The sequence below is a fragment of the Mustela nigripes genome, chromosome 2 (genome assembly GCF_022355385.1).
Source record: "Mustela nigripes isolate SB6536 chromosome 2, MUSNIG.SB6536, whole genome shotgun sequence".
Lineage (NCBI taxonomy): Eukaryota > Metazoa > Chordata > Mammalia > Carnivora > Mustelidae > Mustela > Mustela nigripes.
Genome location: NC_081558.1, coordinates 84,466,107 through 84,487,152, shown reverse-complemented (window position 1 = coordinate 84,487,152; position 21,046 = coordinate 84,466,107). Strand labels below are relative to the sequence as shown.

The 21,046-nt window shown below is 41.0% G+C and overlaps 1 protein-coding gene across 3 annotated transcripts in view; it reads right to left on the bottom strand.

Moving 5' to 3' along the window:
- SATB1 (SATB homeobox 1) overlaps positions 1–20,799 on the bottom strand; it is a 99,937-nt gene extending 79,138 nt beyond the window's left edge. The window contains exon 1 of one of the 3 annotated variants that reach the window (XM_059390867.1): positions 20,589–20,799. The gene's annotated coding sequence lies outside the window, so the exon portion shown is untranslated. Of the gene's footprint in view, positions 1–14,499; positions 15,298–20,092; positions 20,285–20,588 lie in introns of those variants that run through there. The other 2 variants (XM_059390869.1, XM_059390868.1) reach the window with 2 other exon arrangements.
- Between the last annotated feature and the right edge of the window lie 247 nt (positions 20,800–21,046).

Genomic DNA, 21,046 nt, shown 5'->3' with positions numbered 1-21,046 from the left:
TGAGCTGTACACTGTGGTGATGCTGGGGTGGCGAGGTGGTGACTGAGGATTCTCTTAAAAAGAAAAAAGAAAAAAAAATCACTGCGGACAAGGTCTCCAGAAAGGGAAAAAAGGGTCCTCTCGCTCCCTCCCTCCCTCCTGCTCGCTCGGGTTCTTCAGTGTGAGGACAGAAAGTCTACTTCTGGCTGTCACTTGCAATATTATTCTCCAATAACCCCGGAGAACGCAGAGAGGGGAAGGCCACCTCGCCTCCCTTCCAATCGCCCCCACCCCTTCCCCAACAATTGCGACTAATTATTAACAAACCTTAAACTTTCTTCCCACAGCCTCGCAACCCCAACGAGGGCATCTACCGGGGGACAGCGAGGGTGGGGGGCAGAAGGTCGCGGAAAGAACCCCGGAAAGGCACTGAAATGCCACTTTTGATTCGGCCCTCGCTAATAGCAGCCCCGAGGACCCTCTCCCAGCCCATTGACGCGGGGCTGCGAGCGCCTGGGGAGCCGAGTGAGTAGGGAAAGAGAAAGAGGATTTGGGGGGAGGGGGAGGGAATCAGAAGGCACCCCCAGCCACCTCCACCGCCTCAGCAGCAACAAACTCCCCGCCCCCTCCCCCCAAAAAGTCGCCAAGCTCTCACTCAGCCAGAGTCCGAGGTAAACAACGAGCACCACAATGGCACTAGGACTTGGGGGGAAAAGAAACCCGGAAACCCCAACAAAACTGATGAGGAGTTTCCCGAAATGCAAGAGGGGGTGGGAAGCGTCCTCTGGAGTCGCCCCGGCTTTATGCTCGGTCCCCGGGCTGGGCTAGAGGGCGGCTGTTGCTGTTGTTGTGACGAGGCCGGTTGTTGCTGGGTGGCACAGGGAGAGGTGTGTGTGTGTGTGTTTGTGTGTGTGTGCGTGCGTGTGAGCGCGAGTCCCCGGACGGGGCTGCTTCTCTCTCTCTCCCTCGCTCGCTCTCGCTCGCTCTCCCCCGCGCTGCCGTCTCTGCCCCCATTAAATTATTAGTTGACTCATCCCGGCCGCTGTCGCCGCCGCCGCCGTGCCCAGCTCGGCTCCGCGCGTCCGCCCGGGCTGCAGCCCTCTACGCCGCTGTTCCTGCCGCTGCTGCTGCTGCTGCTGCTGCCGCCGCCGCCGCTGTGGCTGCCTCTTCTTCCTCCTCCTCATTTTAATACAAAATCACCCCGCTCGCAGCCCCAGCCCCGAGCACGCAGCCTCCTCCCGGCCGCCCGCCGCCGCCCCGAGCCCTTCCCCAGCGGGGCCGGCTCATCCGCCGCGTCCGGGGAGCGGGAGCGAGCGAGAAAGTGGCGGCGGCGGCAGCGGAGGAGGAGGGGGGGAGGGAGAGGAGGAGGAAGGGGGTGCGGAGCGGAGGAGGAAGGCGGCGGGGCGGGGGGGGGGGGCAGGGGGCAAGGGGAAGGGGGGAAAGGGGGGGGGGTTAAAACCCGGGCGGGCGGGCAGGGGGGGGGGGGGGGGGGGGGGGGGGGGGGGGGAGCGCACGATTTCCGGCCCCGGGCGCGCAAGAATTTGTAATGAGCTTGATTAGAGTGAGGCGGCCCGACATTTATTACACACAATACCGAGAATAACAGGGCGCCGCGCGAGGGCCAGCGCCGGCCGCCGCCAGGCGCGCAGGGGAGGGCGCGGAGGGGAGGGGAGAGGGGGCTTCCCTGGCAGCGGCCGCCTCGGCGGGGAGGGGAGCGTGCGGCGCGCTGGCGGCAGGGGCAGGTGTGCGAGAGTGAGCGGGGCGGGAGGAGGGGCGCGACTGGCGGGGGGCGGGGGTGGGGGGAGAAAGTGCCACGGAGGAGGGGGCGAGGGCCAGGGGGGAAAACTAACCAACCACCCACGCGCGCAAAAACCACAGAAAGGAGTATGTCGGGAGCGTCGCGGGCGGGCACCCGAGGGACAGGCCAGGCAGGGAGGGCGCCCTGGCCCCGCGGGAGACGGGCCCGGGCGTGCAGGTGACAGGCACGGAGAACTGAGGTTGGGGGACTTCAGGAAGTGGCTGAAGGGGACAATCGGGAGGTAGATCTCTACGGAGAAGAGCAAAGGGTACAGAAACCATTGCGCAGGAATAAAGGCCGGGGGCCCTGAAAAGCTCTCGCGAATATTTATCCTCAAAGGAGGTTGAATCCCAAACTATTAAGAGCCTACGTTAAAAAAAAAAAAAGATAAGAGCTTTCCGTATCTAAACAGTTCAAAACTCTCTCACTTCTGAGCCATAAAACACACTGGAGGAAGAAATACCTGGCCCATAGTGGCCAAGTCAAACAAAATTTGGGTCATTTGAAAGAGATGTAACTTGTTATCACAAAGGAGAAGACGCCACCATTCCTAAATTAATTTATAGCGGGTGAAAGAAAAGTTTGGGGTGGTAAATGCATCTGTCGTAGCAATAAATGCTTCTGTAATCTAGGGTAAGTTACCCAGTTAGATTAATGGTCATTAGCACAGAAGTATGATCCTCTTATTTAGATAATCTATTACATACAGTTCCTCTAAAAGTGAAGAACATTACAATCTCATTCACAACAGAGATGCAGCGTTTACTGCTTGGGTTTCAATACTAACATCTTAGAACCCTGAAGGCAGTTAATCATTAAACAAAAACAAAAATGTTGTAAGAATTATTTTTCAGAATACACTGGTAGGGAAAAGAGAAAAATCAGTCAGATAAACATTTTGTTACACATAAAAAAGCAACAAGTTAGCACAAGTACAGAGATAAGAAGGAAATGTGCAAATTAAGCTCTTTAAAGCTACCAATACAGTCTTAGAGACACTGTTTACATTAGAAATCTAAGAAAAGCAGAAGGTAAAGCGGGAGATAAAGTATAGGAAATAATGGCCTCCTGGGGAGAACAAGTTTGGGAGAAACAATGAAAATAGATCAGTCTAATGGCACCCAAGTTTCACCCACAAACCGGAAAGGTTAGTCAAAATCCAGGAAGGCAACCGTGAATCTTGGCACATATAAACCCAAGCCTTGATCCAAAGGAAGAACATGTGATAACAAAACAAAACACAACATCAAAAACAAGAAAATATAAGGCAATCTTAACCAAAAAGCCCAAATGATACCACATTTTAAAAAGCTGAAACATGGGGAAATATGTAGTAGGATTTTTTTAATTGAAGTATAAGAATCAATAAGGAAAAATACAAACATGGCAAAAATGTAGCAGGGTGTCCAAATTGGTATTGTGGATGGAAGTACTTAAGCTTATTTTAGGAAGATATTTGATATTTAATAGAAAAACATAGATATCCAGTTATCATCAATAATCTCTATGGCAATGATTTTTGCAATGATATGTTAAATTAGGAATTTCCAAGATGTATATATTAAGAGTTGCTTCAAACTGGTGATGCCTGACATTTTTCCCTGAAACCTGCTTGGTTTTCAGTGGGAACAGTGCATTCTAGTATCACGCTGTGCAAATTTACAAATAGTAGCATTAGAAAATAGTATTTTTAGAAAATAGAAAAACTATAGTAGACTACAAAACAAAATTTATCTATGCAACTTAAGCTCAAGTGAAGTATTTTAAAAAAAGGAAATAAAAGTCATTGGATAATACAGAACTTGAGCAGAGAAAAGAAGACTAAAAAGGGCTACTGAATATGTCAATTTTAAAACACAGTGGAATAAAATATTGTAAATATATGTTTATCCTATCATTTACACAAATAATACAAGACAAATAGATCCTGATTGCCTTAGTCTCCTAATGATTTGGCCAATACTGATGTAACAAATGGGAATTGAAATAATAATTTTAAAATTTGAATAGCACCTTTTATCCAGGTATTACAAGCGAATTCTTAAACACAACCTCAGAATATAATAAGAATGGACATGGCCTTGGAAAATGATAAAATAAATGATAGAGACTTCTAATGATGACTTTATTATAAAGAATACCAATATAGTACAATTTTGTACATATTCTCATACACACACACACACACATATATACTAATTTTCCTTCAAGTACATTCTTTATTTCAGAACTATTTAAGAAATGACACAAGGAGGTTTATGTCCTCAAGTGGTACATTACATTGATGAACTTCTTCATTATATAGTATCTCCCTCTTTAGCACACTTGTTGTAACAAGTGTGCTAAAGAGCATTGGCCAATGTAAACCCAGGTTAAAATAAAGAAGAAGAAGGATTAATAGGAAAATACCACCCTCCAAGGCATATGTGAGGATAAACTATTATGTTGGAGGGGGGAAAAACATCAATTTATTCTAATATAGGCCTCTTATATTTGGCAATAAAGATACAAGCAAGTATAGAAAAAAAAGTTAGACTTAATAAATCTAGCTATCAAAATAGAAAACCTCAGGAACATGAAATATTACAGGTCAAATACATGAACTATTTAACATGCGGATGTACAGTGAAAACAGAGTGCATCAATTTTTTAATCACATAAGAAGGGATTCAAACTGGCTACACAAAGGTAACAAAGATAAAATATTATATAAGATACACAAGATTTTTTTTTAATTTAATAATGAAAGGACTACTGCATATTTCACATGGCACCATATTTAGATAAATATGCAGGCAGATATCTGAAAGCATTCAAACACATTCAGAGTTCTGAATAGCATGTACATTTGTAATAAACAGAGAAAGCAGTTAGAATTTGAAGGCTTTTAAGATATGGCAACTTCGCAAGTGACTGTGTTAGCAAAGCAATGCTTACCACCATAGCACTTTCTAAGGACATGTTTTGTTTTGTTTTATTTTTTCATCTTTTTAAATTCAAATACAGTTGGCTATCTCTCTACACTCTTAGAGCAGCACAATTTACGTAGCATATTGCTCTTTTTATCATGTCAACTCTTTGTTTTTTGGCTTTAGCTGCAGGTGGTGTTTTCCATATATGATTTCTGGGAATATGGTGTGTTGGCCATATAAGGATGTCTATTTGAGCCATATGTTTTGCTGTCATGTGTCTCATTTTGTCTGTCTGGAATGTCAGGACTGATTTCCACATCGTTTCTTGAATGGACCAAATACAAATTTGTAAGAACAGAGAGGAAAAAGCTGGGGCTGGAACTCAAACAACTTTGTCAAAACATATATTGGAGAGGAAATGCAATATCCTGTAAACATTTGCACCCTTCTTCTCACATCTTATCTGTGACTGACATCATCACAACTGCACAATTTAGGAGAGAATCTACTTGATGAAGTTCAGAAGTTTGCAGTATATGTGGATGCATGAAGCTCAATCAAACAGACCCCACATCTTTGGAGGTCACGGCATGGCAAATGTTAGCTCCCCCACTCTGAGATCCCTGGGTCCAGCCTTGAACTTGGGGAAGGGAAGGTGCTTTTCTTGCTTAAAGAATAAATGGAATTCTGATTAAGCTTTCTGACTAATCTCACAAGAAGGTATGGCCCCCATTTCTTACAGCCTTTCATTGCTCCTTTTTAACAGTCATCACAGTCTTAGTCAATTAACAACTTGGGTAATTATTAGCTTAATATATGTTTCGCATACTAGACTATAAGCCCTATGAGAGCACACTGTCTTGCTCACTACCATATTACCAGGAATTCATACACCGGCCTTGCAATATTTACACTATGAATAAATAAATGAGAGCAAAAAGCTGATGGTTTCACTTGCAACCAGCCTCCACCACTAAATGCAAGGATAATTCCTTTTAGAGTTTGCAGGAGTGAGGAGGTGGTAACCTGTGAGAGAAAGGTGGCTATAACATTTAAATTTGAATTCACTGAAATTAAATAAAATTTACAATTTAGTTCCTTAGTCACAATTCATATGTTCAATAGCCTCATGTGACTAGTGGCCATTGTGTTGGATAATGTAGATTACAGAACACCACCACCCAGATGGCACTTATCTAGAGAACTTCTATAAAGGACAACTTAAGTAAATCCAAGACCTAGCCAGGAAGAGTCTTAGAGGTGCTGAATGGCCAAATTGAAATCAGTTTCCATTTTAGAATTAGCCCAGAGATCTGTAAAGTTGCATGGAATAAGGCTTGTGTGCTGCCACAAACAAATTTAAGACAACATTCTAGACATGTCTGTATTTGAAAGGGTACTATTGTACATTTGGAATTCTATGCATTTACCTCAAATGCTGCTTTCCATGAACATTTAAATAACTCATAGGTGAAGTTAAAAACCACAGGGTCATTTCCCACCCTCATTCCCACCCCTGAATTAAATAAGCACAGTTGCCATTAGAAATGGCTCTTTCGGAAGCTTTAAAGTGGTACCTACTCAAACTGTGGGGGAGGGAAGGGTGTTCCAGATACCAAACAAACAATGTTGTACTGCAGAGAACAACAGCAAAAGGCTTGAATATGTTTCGGGGAGATAAAAGAGAAATGGTAATGGACTTTAAATATGGGGCTTAAGGTCTCCTGTTTTTGTTTTTTCCCTAATAAGTGAGGCTTCAGTTATAGCCAGACTGATAATGATCAAAAGTTATTTCCTGATTGCTTGGTGGTGGGTGTGAATACCCACTGGTAGTTTGTGATATGGGCTTTAATAGGCAGGGGTCATTATTAAAACTGAGCAAAGAAAAGCCAATGTGTAAGCTAGTTTGGGGAGTGACGAATAAGGGAAATGAACAGCCATTATAGATGGCTTCTGGAACTTGATAGGGTATCTGGGTCTTTTACCCAGAAATAACATTTTTAGCAAAAATTTATTGAGCAGAATTTTTTGAAAGCTACCTCTCCTTCCTTAGGTGCCAGTATGGTATGAAACATAACCTTGACAAGGCACGATGGTACTAATCCCACCAAAACTGGTATCTTGATCTAGACTCGCATCCAAAATTGAGTAGGGATGGGAAGGCCTCCTGTCATTGCTATTGATCCTCCAGTGTTGATATCACTGCTGAAGTAATTAACCGTTTTAGGTTGCCATATCTTTCCCCCATTGCTTCTGGAGTGACCTTCCTCCCTCTTCTCACCTGGGGACCTCCCTTCTGCCATATCCTTTAATAGGCAGCTTGACTGCACCTCTTGTGTCTGAATCCTTCTCCAGCTTTCAGTTACTTCCTTTGATGTTCCTTCACACTATTGGTCCTTCAGTGGGATATTCTGTATCTACCTGTCTGCTCCTCCAAACTGCAAGTCTGTAAGCATTCTGAGGGTATACTTATGTCTGTGTTCCTGGAGTTTCTCACACTGTCATCACAGGAAAAGGAATCCAAGAACAGTTCCTATGAGAGAGTACAAGACAGATTCTTGCAATCTTAGGAAGTAAAGCCAGGTGCCAGTATCGGAAGTAGGCTCAGTGGCTTCCCAAATTTGCTGCACATCGTCATGACCTGAGGAGCTCTTTCAACAATCCAGATGTCCAGGCTGCACCCCACTGAAAAGAAAAAATCAGAATGGCCAAGAGTGGGAGCCAGGCATTTAGTTATTTAGAGCTCCCCAAGGTGGTTCTCATGTACAGCCAGGTTTGACATCTACTTTAAGTAGATTAATATTAGTAGTAACATTAGTATTTAAGTAGATAACATTAAGTTCATGTTTTGGAGACACGAAGTCAAATATACCTGCTAGGACATCTTCAAAGTGAGTTTTTTAACCCAATCCTGGAGTCACTTGCAAAAGTTAAGGCTGTTCTAGGAACCAGCCCTTGTCCCCAATTTAAGGAATATATGTGCAGGCAAGCCACTTGTATCAAACTAACAAACACAAAAAGGTGAAAGCAAGGTATTAGATCACTGATTTGGTGAAACAGGGATGGTGTGTGAGGAACCACGATAAATTAGCATTTGGGCACTTGCTTGAGATTTACTGAGGTGCCAGAAATCCTGTGCAGGTATATGATTTATCATTACAGACATAAGTGACTAACCACAAAATTACACGTGGGAAGTAAAACTCTAAAACCAGTCTATTATTTACTGGAGCCAGAACCATCCTGGTTTCCTCTAAGTCTTTTTTCAACGTAGATGAGCAAGAAGTTTTCTCCCTGAAAATTTCAACCTTGAGTAAGTTTCCCCTTGAACTGTTGAAAACTTCCACTTATCTCCAGGCTAACTTTTGCACATAAGCAGAACTGAAGTCCTCATATTGTCCACGCCAAGGAGCCAATGGCAGGGCACCACGGCCCCCTCAGCTGTGCCATACTCTCCCGGAAGCTCAGGGGATTTTAATCTCAGTGAAGTCAAACAGCAACCATTCCTAATCAACCTTTAGCCAAGACAGATCAACTAAATCTTCTTAGGGATGTGAATGTTATTGCTAATCTTTCTTGGCTTAATTGGAGGGAGGAAGAGCTTGAAGTTACAATAGACCTGAATGTTTGTCCAGGTCCTTTCTGGGGAGTATCAGCCAAAGGCAGCACCCAATACTGTACTGCAATCCACACAGCCACAAGGCACCGGACCAGGGTTGTCCATTAGGAAAGAAAGCCACCTCCAGAAACCACTATATCACACCCTGCACAATGACTAAATGCCACTATGATGCTTGAAATGTGCTGCAGCAAAGGAGAAGCTGAATAGAAAAACTAAAGTACTTTCTTTTGGGATGATAGAAAAGATCTGGAAGCAGAGTGTGGTGATGGCTGCACAACAGTGTGGTTGTAATTAATGCCACTGAATTGTACCATTAAAAAATTGTCCAATAGAACATTTTATGTTACGTATCTTTTACTCTGATAAAATAACTAAAAACAAAACCAAACAATAAAAAACTAAAGGAAAACAATCTTTCATATATTCCTAAAAATTGGCAGATATATATTGTCATGAAAGTATCATGCCAAGCAGAAAAACAATGAGCTACAACATACCGAACAAACCTCTTCTCACCGCCAACCTTCCATTGCTTTGTCCTTAACCGCCAACAGCCACGGTCCAGTCTATGCTAGATAATTAATTCATATGATGAATACCTGACCCAAGGATAATTAACATGGATTGGTAATTAGAGACCAAGATCCCACCCAAAGTAGGTAATTTGATGGTCCTCTGATGCAAGAAAATGGTTCTCTTTTCAGATTTTATTCTATTCTATGGCATGTTAGCAAAAGCAGAGAAAGAAACATAGACAAAAACAAACAAGTAAGAGTACTATAAGTCCAAAAACTCTTTTTGGATGTTTTCAAATGAGTGAAAATTAACTATACTCATGAAATAGTAGACCCTCCCAATTAAACAGCATGTAAGAGTGTCAAACACTTGTGCACAGTACGGCTACAGATGTGCAGCAACGCTACAAATGTGGTCAGTGTAATAATTTCTCAATTGTCTCTGGATAAAGACTTTAGATTCTATTTTTGAAAGTAAATGAACAGAACTTTTTGGCTATAAAGAGCCCAAAAGGCTTTCAAATTTATCAGTCACTTTCAAGTGACAGCAATTAGGATTATTTACCTAATGCAATAATATCTAATATCATCTTTTTCCATGTCTGTATTCTGTTTCCTATCATCTATTCTTACTGATTTTATATTAGAGATTTTTATATTAATGATGGAATTGTTAGTGTATTAGAAGTTCAAGTATAAATTTGGTCTCACTGAATTCATACCTAACCCTATGTATTTTTCTGGTGGATGCATGCCTAAGGAATAGGAATGGTGAAGCCAAATTAAAATTACATATTTATTATGTATAAAATCATAAATAAAATACTAAAAAAATTGTTGCACAGTACAGCTGTTGCTAGGGCATATCCAGTTACCTATTTTGTAGTTGCCTCTTAACTAGTGTGTTTATTGTGGGATTTAATTCATTAGACAACTAACATGGACTATAAATGCACATGCAAATTTCCAGCTGATATTAAGCAAAAAGTTGATAAATAATGCTACAGTATAACTTTAAAAACAGAACTAGTGAGCCTCGAGGCTATTTTTTAATCATTTATTTTTATTTATTCTGTAAAGACTATTTTCATTTGTATTGTTTTATATATATATAAATACACTTGGGAGAGAAACAAACAGCATATTTATGAAAAATTTTGATGGGGACCAGCTTGTAACTGTTTTGAGACTGTACTGCTTTAAAGATGGACAATACCCACTTTTCTATTTTTCTACAACTGAAAAAAAGCCACAGATTCACATTATACTTACTGAAAATTAAACTTATCTCTTCATTGAAGCAATAAGGCTCTCAAAAATAAGTTTTTAGTTCACTTTGCACAAAGGGGTTTTGTCACGAAGAATTTACAATATTGTAAGCAAAGGCATCTTTATGGCTGGCATATGCCGCAGTTTAGAATATAAACCAAATCTTGGGGCATTCTCAATAGGTTTGGGAAATCCAATTGTTTAGCCAACATCCAAGTATGAATAAACATATATCCAATATACATGTAGCATAACATAATATATGTTCACAGATAACATTTGTTCACCATAGGATACTACACCATTTAACACTAGTCTACCACAGTTTTCACCAAAAATTCTTTAAAACCCAGAATTAGTGTCACACCTCTAAGAAAAATGACAGTGGGAAGAGTAGTGGAGAAAAGGCAAGGAACCAAGATTTGAGTCTTGCTTCTTCCTTTTTACAAGCCCACTGAGTGACCCTTCATAAGTCTGGCAGAATCACATTATGTATGTATAAAGTGCTGGAAAAGAATCTGATCATTTTTAAGACCACATAAAAATTCTCTGACCTCAAATATGATTTTAAAAAATCAAGTTCACTTTAAAGAGAACGGAAAGATATAAGGAAATTTCTCACACGATGCATTAGATGTTTATCTCTATGTAAGAGACAGGTGTCAAACAAACAAATAAGAAAAAAAAAAAAAAAACCACCAAGGCAAAGAGAAACTTTAACTCACCAGATTCCATCTGTTACATTTGAATTCATGCATAATTGATTATCCATGACTGGTAAGTTCTTTTCTCACTAGCCGACCACAGTTTTCTAAACATTAAGTATTAAATCACTACTAAAGTAGACTACATTTTAGAAACAGCAAGGGCAGAATAAGAATATTTTAAATGAAAAATTACATGCCGGTTAATAATAATACAGCTGACCTATGTTTAAGGGAGAGAAATTTTAATCATGTGCATATTAAATATTAATAGCCTATTCTGTTATTGTTATAATAAGGTTAAGTAGGCTTCTCCATGCTTAAGGAAAGAGGGAGAAATAGGAATGCATAATGTTGCAAAAAGATACAGAGACGGGAGACAGACATAAGGAAAATGTGTCAACAATAAACAAGAGGAAATGAGAAAGAAGGAAAAGATGAAGGTGGAAACTAATCTCTATGTGTCATTATGACTGCCAGAGTACTGGCAAAGAAGCAACATCCTTTTATTTCAATTTTAATCATTTCTGAATTTTAATACCCGGCTCCTTTTGTAATTCTCCTGGCATTCCCCATATGCCTCCATCCCAGCCAAAACACCAGTGTAAATTAAATGGCAGGCAACCACACCACTGATGTAGCCTCCCCAAAGAACCTACCAGGTGACCAAAAGCAAAAAAAGGTATGTCTACCTTACATCCCTGAGGACCTCTAGCCAATTAACTGGCTGAATGTTCCTTACTTTCTTTAATTTTGAAAACAGGGATAGTGGTTAGGTAATCTAACCACTAGATAGAGAATCATTAAAAAAAATAAAGCAAGCCAGTAGTAATACAATAATCAGTGACCATCAGGGCCTGGAAAAATGAGTTTGCTCTCACTGGCACTAAGGAGCATCACATGATTATTTAATTACAGCTCTAATTTTTGTCTCGTGGATGGCAACATATCAACAATTAATAGGGCAAATAGAGGAGACTGTTTTTAAAGAGACAGAATGTGCATGATAATGTAATAGGTCACACAGCAGTGTACTGCTTGAGGAATACTTCCTTTTGAGGAACTAAATAGGTCTGTCTTGCAAATAGCTCCATACAGGTCTCAAAAAGAAAATAAATTTAAAAAGCAAGACTCTTTTTAAAATAACTTCCACTGAACTTTTCAGAATGTTTTAGATGCATTTCTATTGCAACTCCAGCATCAATTTTAAGGAATGGAGTGAAATCTTTGTTAATACAAAAACCCTAAATCTAAAATAGTTTTTTAAAATGTATATAGCTAAATGAAAAATTTCTTTTTAAGCAATAATCATGACAGATATTTCTTCAGTAAAGAACAGGTAGAAGTCCGTAGCACTTTTGGTCCTATGATATCAGGAAGACCATTATTACATGGGTAACTTAACTGCAAGGACCTTAGGGGAGCTCTCTCTGTTGACTGCAGTACATACAGTCTGTTACTGCACCAAACACCAAAGGACCATGAACATAAACTGAGATTCTTCACCTAATCCTGAAGGTCAGAGACAATGAGGATAAAACAAACCCTGGTGTGCTATTGTCAAAAAATGACAGGGCACATAGTTAGAGAAGAAAAACATTCAATTATCCAGAAAACTGGGACATGTGTAGATTATGTGTTCATATAACCCCAGCAAAAAGAGAAAATTAGAGAAAAAAAGTCTCTCTTCCATTGAATCATTCTCAGTACAAGCTAAATTCACTATTTTATTATTAGTTTAGCAGATCTTTAATGAGTGCTCACTATACAAGGCAAAGGATGCTAACTGTGGAGTTTCTCCTACTTTATAGAACACAACAGACATGTATCTCACACTGAGTTTCTTTTTTGTAGTCTTTTAATACCTTTAGAAATAAATAACAGCAGCACCTAAAAATTTATAAAGTGGAAATATTAGTGGACTTTAAAGTGCTATATAGTACAAGGTTACAAGGTCTACATATCCAAATTAACCGGGGGGGATTCAAATAGTTAACCAATTTAGTAGCATTGTCTAAATAAGGCTAAGCCCAGCTTTAAACTCTAGTTCCAGTCACCTTTGTTCTGCCATGACAGAAACCAAAGCAAAACCAAGGGCTGAAGTTTGGAAAAGGAAATAGAACTACCTCTGTGATCAAGTGCTCAAGTGTATCTTAAATATCAGGTTATAGAGAATTATAAGAAAACCCAACTTGGCTAAAAAAAAAAAAAAAAAAACAGTGACTGAAATCATTCCGCAAAAAGAAATAGGAAGAGGTGCTAAATCAACTCAATAAGCTTTTAATGGCTCATGTTGGCCAAAGTCATCAGAACATAAGAAAATGTAGGCGTCTCAAAATACAATGTGGGAAAGCTAAAATTGCTGAGGGGCAACAATTTTTAATACCACTGGCAAAAGTGACCAAGTCAATAACAATTACAAAGAAAGAAAAATAGAAAAAAGAAGAAAAAATTGTATAGCCCATGAAAAGTTTTAAAATTAAGTGGTAGTAGAAAACATTCTGATGATTCTGGACCAAAAACCTGACTCTATACATTCTAAAAGAATATTTTTTAAAGAGTCTAGCAAGTAGCAGCTTGCATGTAAGAGTATACATCATTCTTTTTTTAACATGACTGTTAATATACAGTTAACATGTCTCAGAAAAGGCTGTAATTAACTGTCTACTGCTCTAATAACACTAATAAGCATACAGTATTATTAAAATACAATGACTCCATACAAAATAAGGCTGTCATTTTTTTTTAACTTTTAAGATAAGGTTCTAAATTGTTTTGAGTCCTCTTAAGACATCCAAAAGAGAGCTCATCTTTGAGAATTTTTTTTTAAATAGTTATTAAAATATTGTTCTGTCCTCCACATTCTGGAGAAATCTGTCTAACATTAAACAGGACCTCCAGGTATCATTTCAACTGGTGAAAATACAATGGAAAAACACCTGGACTATTTTATCAATTCTATGTAATCTTTTAAAATTTAAAATGTAAGCAGTTTAATTTAGTTCTTCCTTCACTGATAAAAACATTTTATCAGTGAATGGGGAAAGGTTTGCTATATCAAGAATCACAAAGCCCTGTTGTTAATCCCCAAAGATTTCCATCCTCTGGTTCACTGGAACAGGAAAACTCAATTGCATTCAACATCAAACAGCTAATTATGGATACGCTCTATTCAAAATATTCTCCATTTCAAAAGATATCTGCATATACTAGGTTCTATTTTCTTTATAGTAATTATCACAATAAAATATAACATAAAACCTCTTTTACCTTAAAGTCCTTAACATTATAAACATTAAAAGGCCAAATTGTCATTTACAGGCTCTTAACGGCATATCTGAAGCCATTGAGGAAGACTAGAAAGGAACCTCTAGCAATCAACTCTACCAAATGCCTGACTTCCTGGAAAACAGCATCTGAAGAATTCCCTCTCACACAGATTGCCACCTTTTCTTTAAATATCTCAAGGAAAGAGAGTCTAATAATTTCCCCTGGGAGCTGCCTACCATATTTCACCACCCAAAGAAGAATGCCTACTGAAGAATTTTTGTTGGTATCTGGTCCCAAATCATCTCTAGCTGAGAAAAAGCAACATCCCAACACAGAGATCTCTCCAAACACTAAACGCCGGTCTCTCCTCCCTCTGGTCATAGCCCTGATTCTCCATATGAAACTGATAGGAACTTTTTTTGGCACTTACCCTCTAAATATCAGAGGCTGCTCTCCAAATCCGGCCCTACAGGAGAGCTCTCAAAAAGTAGTCTTTGGTGAGGTGACAATGACGAAGTCCTCTCTGGCACTGCTAGCAAGGCAGAAGCATCCCCAAATGAGGTGTTACCAGTTGCCTGTGAAGCAGCTGGACCATTACTGCAGTTCTGAGGGTGCGTCACAAATCAGGTCATAGCTCTGGGTAGAGTCCACCCACTTCACCGGGTACAACGCCCTCCACTTCCTGCACACCTGCGGGGAAGGGGTATGGAGGAGGGGGCGGCCAGTGCAGGTCCACAGACATTCTAGTAAAAGCACTACCAGGTGCAGCCTGACATCTGCTTCTTCTGTAAGCATTTCGGCTTCATTTGGGGGACCTGCACCCCGAGGTACTCAAAAATTTGTGCAACAATAAGCGGGCTCTAAAATGAGTGATGAGTGTAATAAAATATCGCAGAGTTAAATGTTTTATCTAGCAAGATCTTTTCTCCACTGGAAACTGAACCAACTCTTAATTTTTGATTACAAGATACTTCACTACCAAATGTCAAATAACTGGACTGAATAAATTTCAGCAGAATCTAGGGACATAAATGCTGGGGTACCAGTTAACTAATTTTCACCTCTCGTAACTAAACTAGATCATTGCATAAACTGAATTATATCCTTGAAAGTCCATTGAAAGAGGTGATTAGAATTTCTATTATGAACCTTCAGACAGCAACAACTGTGGAAGTGATACAGAATAACTTGAAAGAATAAAAATAGGCCAATATGCTGGAGAAATGCTCTGCTACTAAATCTCACCCTGAATATATATACACACAATCTGTATCTATTTACTCTGAAATGAAATATCTGATCTTAAAAAAGACTTTAAAAAAATAAACAGCAAAAGGTACCGTTGGCATAAGTTCAAAAGTACTAAATAATGTGTGTTAATGTGTTGATCACACTCTATGAAGACATCAAGTTTAAATAGACTTACCATTGAGAACAGCACTTAGGAACGATATATAAATTACCATCGTAGACACTTTTTCTTTGGTATAGTGAAGAGGAAGAACCTTGTGTAACAGATTTGATTTCCATGCTGTATTAAGACCACATTCTGCTCTGATGTCAATGGAATATGTGATTACTGATTGACAACTGTGTGTAGATGATGGTGTAAGAGCTACTTACAGAACGTAAGTGAAAATAAGCATTTTCTTAAGTTAATCCTAAATTTAAGAATTCAACTTCCACAGTATTTTGATGTTTCCAGGGGTCTTGAAAAAAGAAGGGACTTTTAAAAAGAAAACAACAAATGCATTTAGAATTATTCTTATAAGAAAGTTGAAATCTCTCTTAAGGCTGGCATATTAACAAGAAGACAAACATAGGGGGGCGAGAATATTTTCAGGGGAAAGCTAACAGTATCAATGGATCGATCGATCGATCGATGAACCCCACTTTGTACTCACATTAGCAGATCTCCATTAACAACTGAAACATTCCATCTAAGCCTTGGAAGGTACCACCCTTTATCAAAGTTACTCCCTAAGAATTAAGATAATTTAAGTAATCTACTTGGAACTTTGCAGAAAGTTAATTTAGCAAACACAAACTTCAATGTGTTTGAACATATTTGTCCTGAGGTTGCTCTAAGATGACTATTTTAAGTGGCATGCAGGCTCTTTGGGAGTTTTGATGTTACAGCTGAGGTATGTAAAGTAAAAGTGCATAGCATTGCTTTCAGCTGGTTCTCAAACGACAGAAAGAAGATGATATTACTCCTCTTTAAAGTTTTGTCACTGGTAAATGATAAGAGAAACTCCTCTCGACCCCTACCCCCAACCAGGAAGAGTCTGAAGCCCTGGATTATAGTACAGGTAGATATTAAAATGGAGACAGAGGCGTTATTTAGTGGTGACAGGAATATAAATACGTGCACTAACCTATAAACTGGTATTTACTTCAGGAAGGTAAGTAATATTTTTCCTCTGATTGCTGAGCTGTCAGTTTAATGCAGCGTAAATAAACAGTAGGTGCCTGCTAGCTCGAAGTAGGAAGTGTTCATTCCACACGAGGAACAGATTACTGAAGCCTGATGCTCATCATGGTGAAACATAACTTTCATTTTACCAGAAAATACACCCTACCGTGGATGATTTTTCGTGCCTGATCTATTAATTAACTTAACTCTGTTCTGTCAAAAGGTAAACCAATTTGTTAAAATCATCCCAGAGTTTTGGAGTTTGAAAAGCAAATCGATTTGAAAAGCAAGAATAAGGACTCTTCTGTAATCTGATCACAAATGCTAAAAATGAATACTAAATACAATAAGCAGAAACTGGACAAAACTAAAACAAAGTACATATTTAAATATAGAATTTAATCATCTGAGTTACTAGATTTACTCAAAAATCTTCCTCCTTTGCCAGTTAAAAGCAACTGGCACCTTTAATATTTCACAACATTGTGCTACTTAGGTCCGTTTAGTATGTAAGCTTTTTCTGCTGTCTGAAATATCTAAAAGTAAACCATTAACAAAAACCAAATCACACTCTCTAATTCTAATAGAAATATCACTGAACTCTCCTGAGAGAAGTGTCAACTTTGAAGATCAAATGATGACACCCTTCCTAACAGCATTCATGTAAAATGTGGGTCTCTTCCCATTTTCTATATACCACAAAGCTATGACGGTATATAGTGCAACTAATTTTTTCCTTCTACACAAGTATTTAGCAAAATCTTTCATGGCATTATTTAAAATGGGAGCTCATCTTAAAAAGGACAGAAGGCAATTTGGGGAGGTTTCTATTTAAAATACAGACAAATTCTGATAATTAAACAGTGGACTGTAAAGGAAAAAGAGAGGCTTAAAAATAATATTTTTGCATTCAATAACAACATGTCTAGACATGGTCTGAAGATTGATTCAGTCATATGCATTTATTTCATATACTTCATGAATCCCAAGTACTAATATAAGAGTCATCCAAGACAACACGTCTTGGAAGAAATGATTTGTTTGTGTAAAGGGCATATCAGTGTATGGCCCTCTTGGAAATTTACAGAGCAGCTGAAAAACCACTAGAGTGCTTTATAGAGTCCCTGCTGTATATCTATGTTGTGTTTAGCTTAATAGTGTTCGTAACCAAAAGATTTTTACAATAATGAGGAACAGGTGCCTGTCACCTGACCTTTTAGGCCTAATTTACAATCCATAACCTGTCACATGAAAAAATAATTGAAAATCTCCTTCAGATATTTGAGTCTTTGCTAATTCAATGTAGTCTTTCTTAACCATCACTCAGCATACCATAGCTTATTCAGTCACACGTTCATATATCTGGCAACAGGCTTGTCTGCAGAAATAAACCAATACTCATTTTGTCGTTCTTGTTTAGGATGCTGGGAGACAAAAGAACTACTTTTGTAGATTATCAACCGAAGAATATATTAATTTATTACAACAACTAAACAAAAGGCATTCCTTGTGAATACTTTTACATACAAAGAACTATTATTTATTACATATTTCAGCTTGTGGGAAAACGAGGAATGCATTGATTCTGGAAATAACTATTCAGACTTTTAGAAGTTCTTTAGGTCTTCTTTCTCTATCTCTTTTTTTCCCCTTCTCCCCCTTGCTCTCCCCACCCCCAACCCACACACATTTTAAGGCACTAGTGCTTTAGGAGGGAAATCCCTATCTGTTCTTTCTTCATCCATCATTTGTATTCCTTTTTCAGAAAGGAATACAAAATTGAGCAGTGATTTTTGTTTCTCCTGTATAATCTTGTTACACGTAGCCTTACTCAAATTTAACAATGCTTTGTATTTTATAGCTACTGTTTACATATTATGTATTACATATGACTGAACAACTCTACATTTAATATATTGTTTCCATTAGAAAAGCTATAAAATAATAAGTGTCAAATGGAGATGAAGAATAAACATGCCTGGTATATTTATAAAATTCAGAGTCACTTAAAATGTGCACAAATAGGATACATATTTTTGCTATTGTTACATTTTACATAGTATACACAAGGTCTAAAGTGTATTTAATAATGTGCCTAACCAAGTTAATTAAAGTATTTATGTCTGGTGACTGTGTTAAACACTTGGAGAGGTAGTGAAAGATATAGCCAGTTACTTCTGCTAACTAAAGTTGAAATTATGCACTTATTATAACCTTTTCTAACAATGTGAGAAAAACAGAGTAAATATATTAAATTTGTTTCACAACAGATGCTTAGGTTGTTAATATTTAAGATGCCTATTCATGCTATTCCTGTCTGCACATTTGTCAAAAATGTAAGCTTGAATGCTAATGTTTGCCAGCAGACTGGAGCAGCCAGTATATGAATGTACTACTGTTCTACTAAAATAATATGCAATAGAAATAAAGGACTGCTGCTAAATCATAGCATTGATTTACCCCACAGCAGATTAAAGGTTTTTAGAGGAAACACCTCAACCTTGGCGTTTTCCAGTATTAAAGTACGGTTTTTGTAGTTGTTGTTTGCTTCTGCAGCTACGTTTTACCATAGAATAAATCTTACAGTCCTGACACCTCAGAAAAATCCACTTTAGGTAGGGTGTAAATTTCAATAAAGTTTCAACCGCAGGAGTTACTTCCTCAGTAGCACAAACACTGTAGATTTTAGGGACTGCTTGGGACAAAACCTGACACCTACCAGTCCACATTCACTCATTTCTTACCCTTCCTCTGTCTTCTTGAAAAAGTCAGGTCCCTGGCCGCCAAGGATGCAAGCAGGGAACCCCAGCCATCCGGGTAGAATGGTTTTTCTCCTGAGAATAGGACGTCTTTCTGATTTCCCTGTCTCTTAATACAACCGTGTAGAGTCCAAGTCTTATATTTGCCTGGAAATCTGGAATGCCGCGAGGGAAAGTTCGCTGAGGAAGGGCGCAGAGGTCAAAGTTGCCAACCAGGCCACTTTGAGAGGCGATCCTGGGGTTGACACTATTAAGTGAGATTTGCAACGCCCCAGTGGAGGTCCCGGCCAAGACCTCTAGCAAGAGCCCTAAGCCCCTTCTCCTTCTTCTGGGGTCATCCCCAGAGTCCTGCTCTGTGCAGTTCCCCGGCACACGCGTGTCACTCCCCGTACCTGCCACCTGCCTGCTTTGTGCCTCTTACGGTGGTTGCCAAAACCCACGCTCCGCCGCCCCGAGAGCCTCCGCAGTGAAGCGCTCGGAGAAGGCCGCCACGCTCGGATCAGGACCGCAGGAGGGAGACACGGTGCAGACCCGAGGCCGTACCTGTGATGTCTTGGTCCTGCTAAAAGGGCAGCACCTCTTCCTGCCTCCAGGCCCGCTCCAAACCCACAGTCACTCCAGAAGCCCCTTCAGGACCGACCTCACTACCGCCAGCGAGGGCTCGAAATGCGGAGTGCCGCGGCTTTCAAAATCCCGGCTCCAACTTAAGCGCCCGGGCGCCCGAGTGTTCCCGGGATGGAGAAGTTGCCACTAACTTCTAGGCCCCTCTCCGCCGCCGCTCCCAACCAGCTGCGCGGGCGGGGGGCGGAGGAAGGAGGAGATGGACCGGGGAAGGATGCTGAGCTTACTTGCGATCCGGCGGGGAACGTTTCCACTCCCCCTCCTACTCCGCCGGGCACCCTTCTGCCAACCCAGCTCCGGGGTGCACAGAGAGGCTTTCTTTCCCTTCTCCCGTTTGCTTCCTTTGGTCTTTTCCGCTCCCCTTTCCTCTTCCAAGAAGGGTGATACTGAGGACCTGAAGGAGTTTGTTCCGCCAGGGTCTGCCGGGCAGGTGTGGGGGGTGCCCACACTCTGGGAGAGAGAATGAATGGCATCTCCAAGTCCCCCATCCCGGGTGCTCTCCCACGCTCGACCGGCCCACCCCTCCCGGGTTCGGCTGCGCACGAAGAGAAGGGGCTCGGAAGACCCTTGCCGCCGGACGTCCACGAGAGGGGAGCCGCGCTGCCCCAACAAGGGGCGCCGTGGGTGGGTGCTACAGAGAAGTTTGGATCGATTCCGAAAAAAAAGAGAGAGATGAAAGAGCAAGAATAGGGGGGAAAAGAGAGGCAAAGGAGCAGAACTCACTCAGGCATGGGCGTTGGGGGCGGCGGTGGCTGTCGAGTGCGGGCCCGCGACCAGGAACAGCTCCCCGGGCGGGCGCGTCGGACTTCCGAGGCGGCGGCTTCTGCCTCTTGTGCCGCCGCCGCCGGAGCTGCGGCTGCCGCGGAAGTTAATTGCAACTTGACTTCAAGTTGTCTTCTTTCCCCATCCGAAGTGGGCGTTTAAAGGGGAGAGCGAGGCGAGGAGCGAGCTAGCGAGCGCGCGGGGCCGAGGGAAGGAAGGGGGGGGAGGGGGGGGAGGGTAACGGGGGGGGAAGGGGAGGGGGCGGCGGCGGGGGCGGGAGGGGGAAGGGGCCGGCGGGAGCTGCTCTCCGCTCGGCGGTCGCCGCGCCCGCAGTCTGGAGGCGCACCGGAGCAGCCGGGGCGCCCCCCGCGGGAGCCCGCAGCTCCCCGGGGCGCGCATCCAGCCGCGGCTCCTTTGGC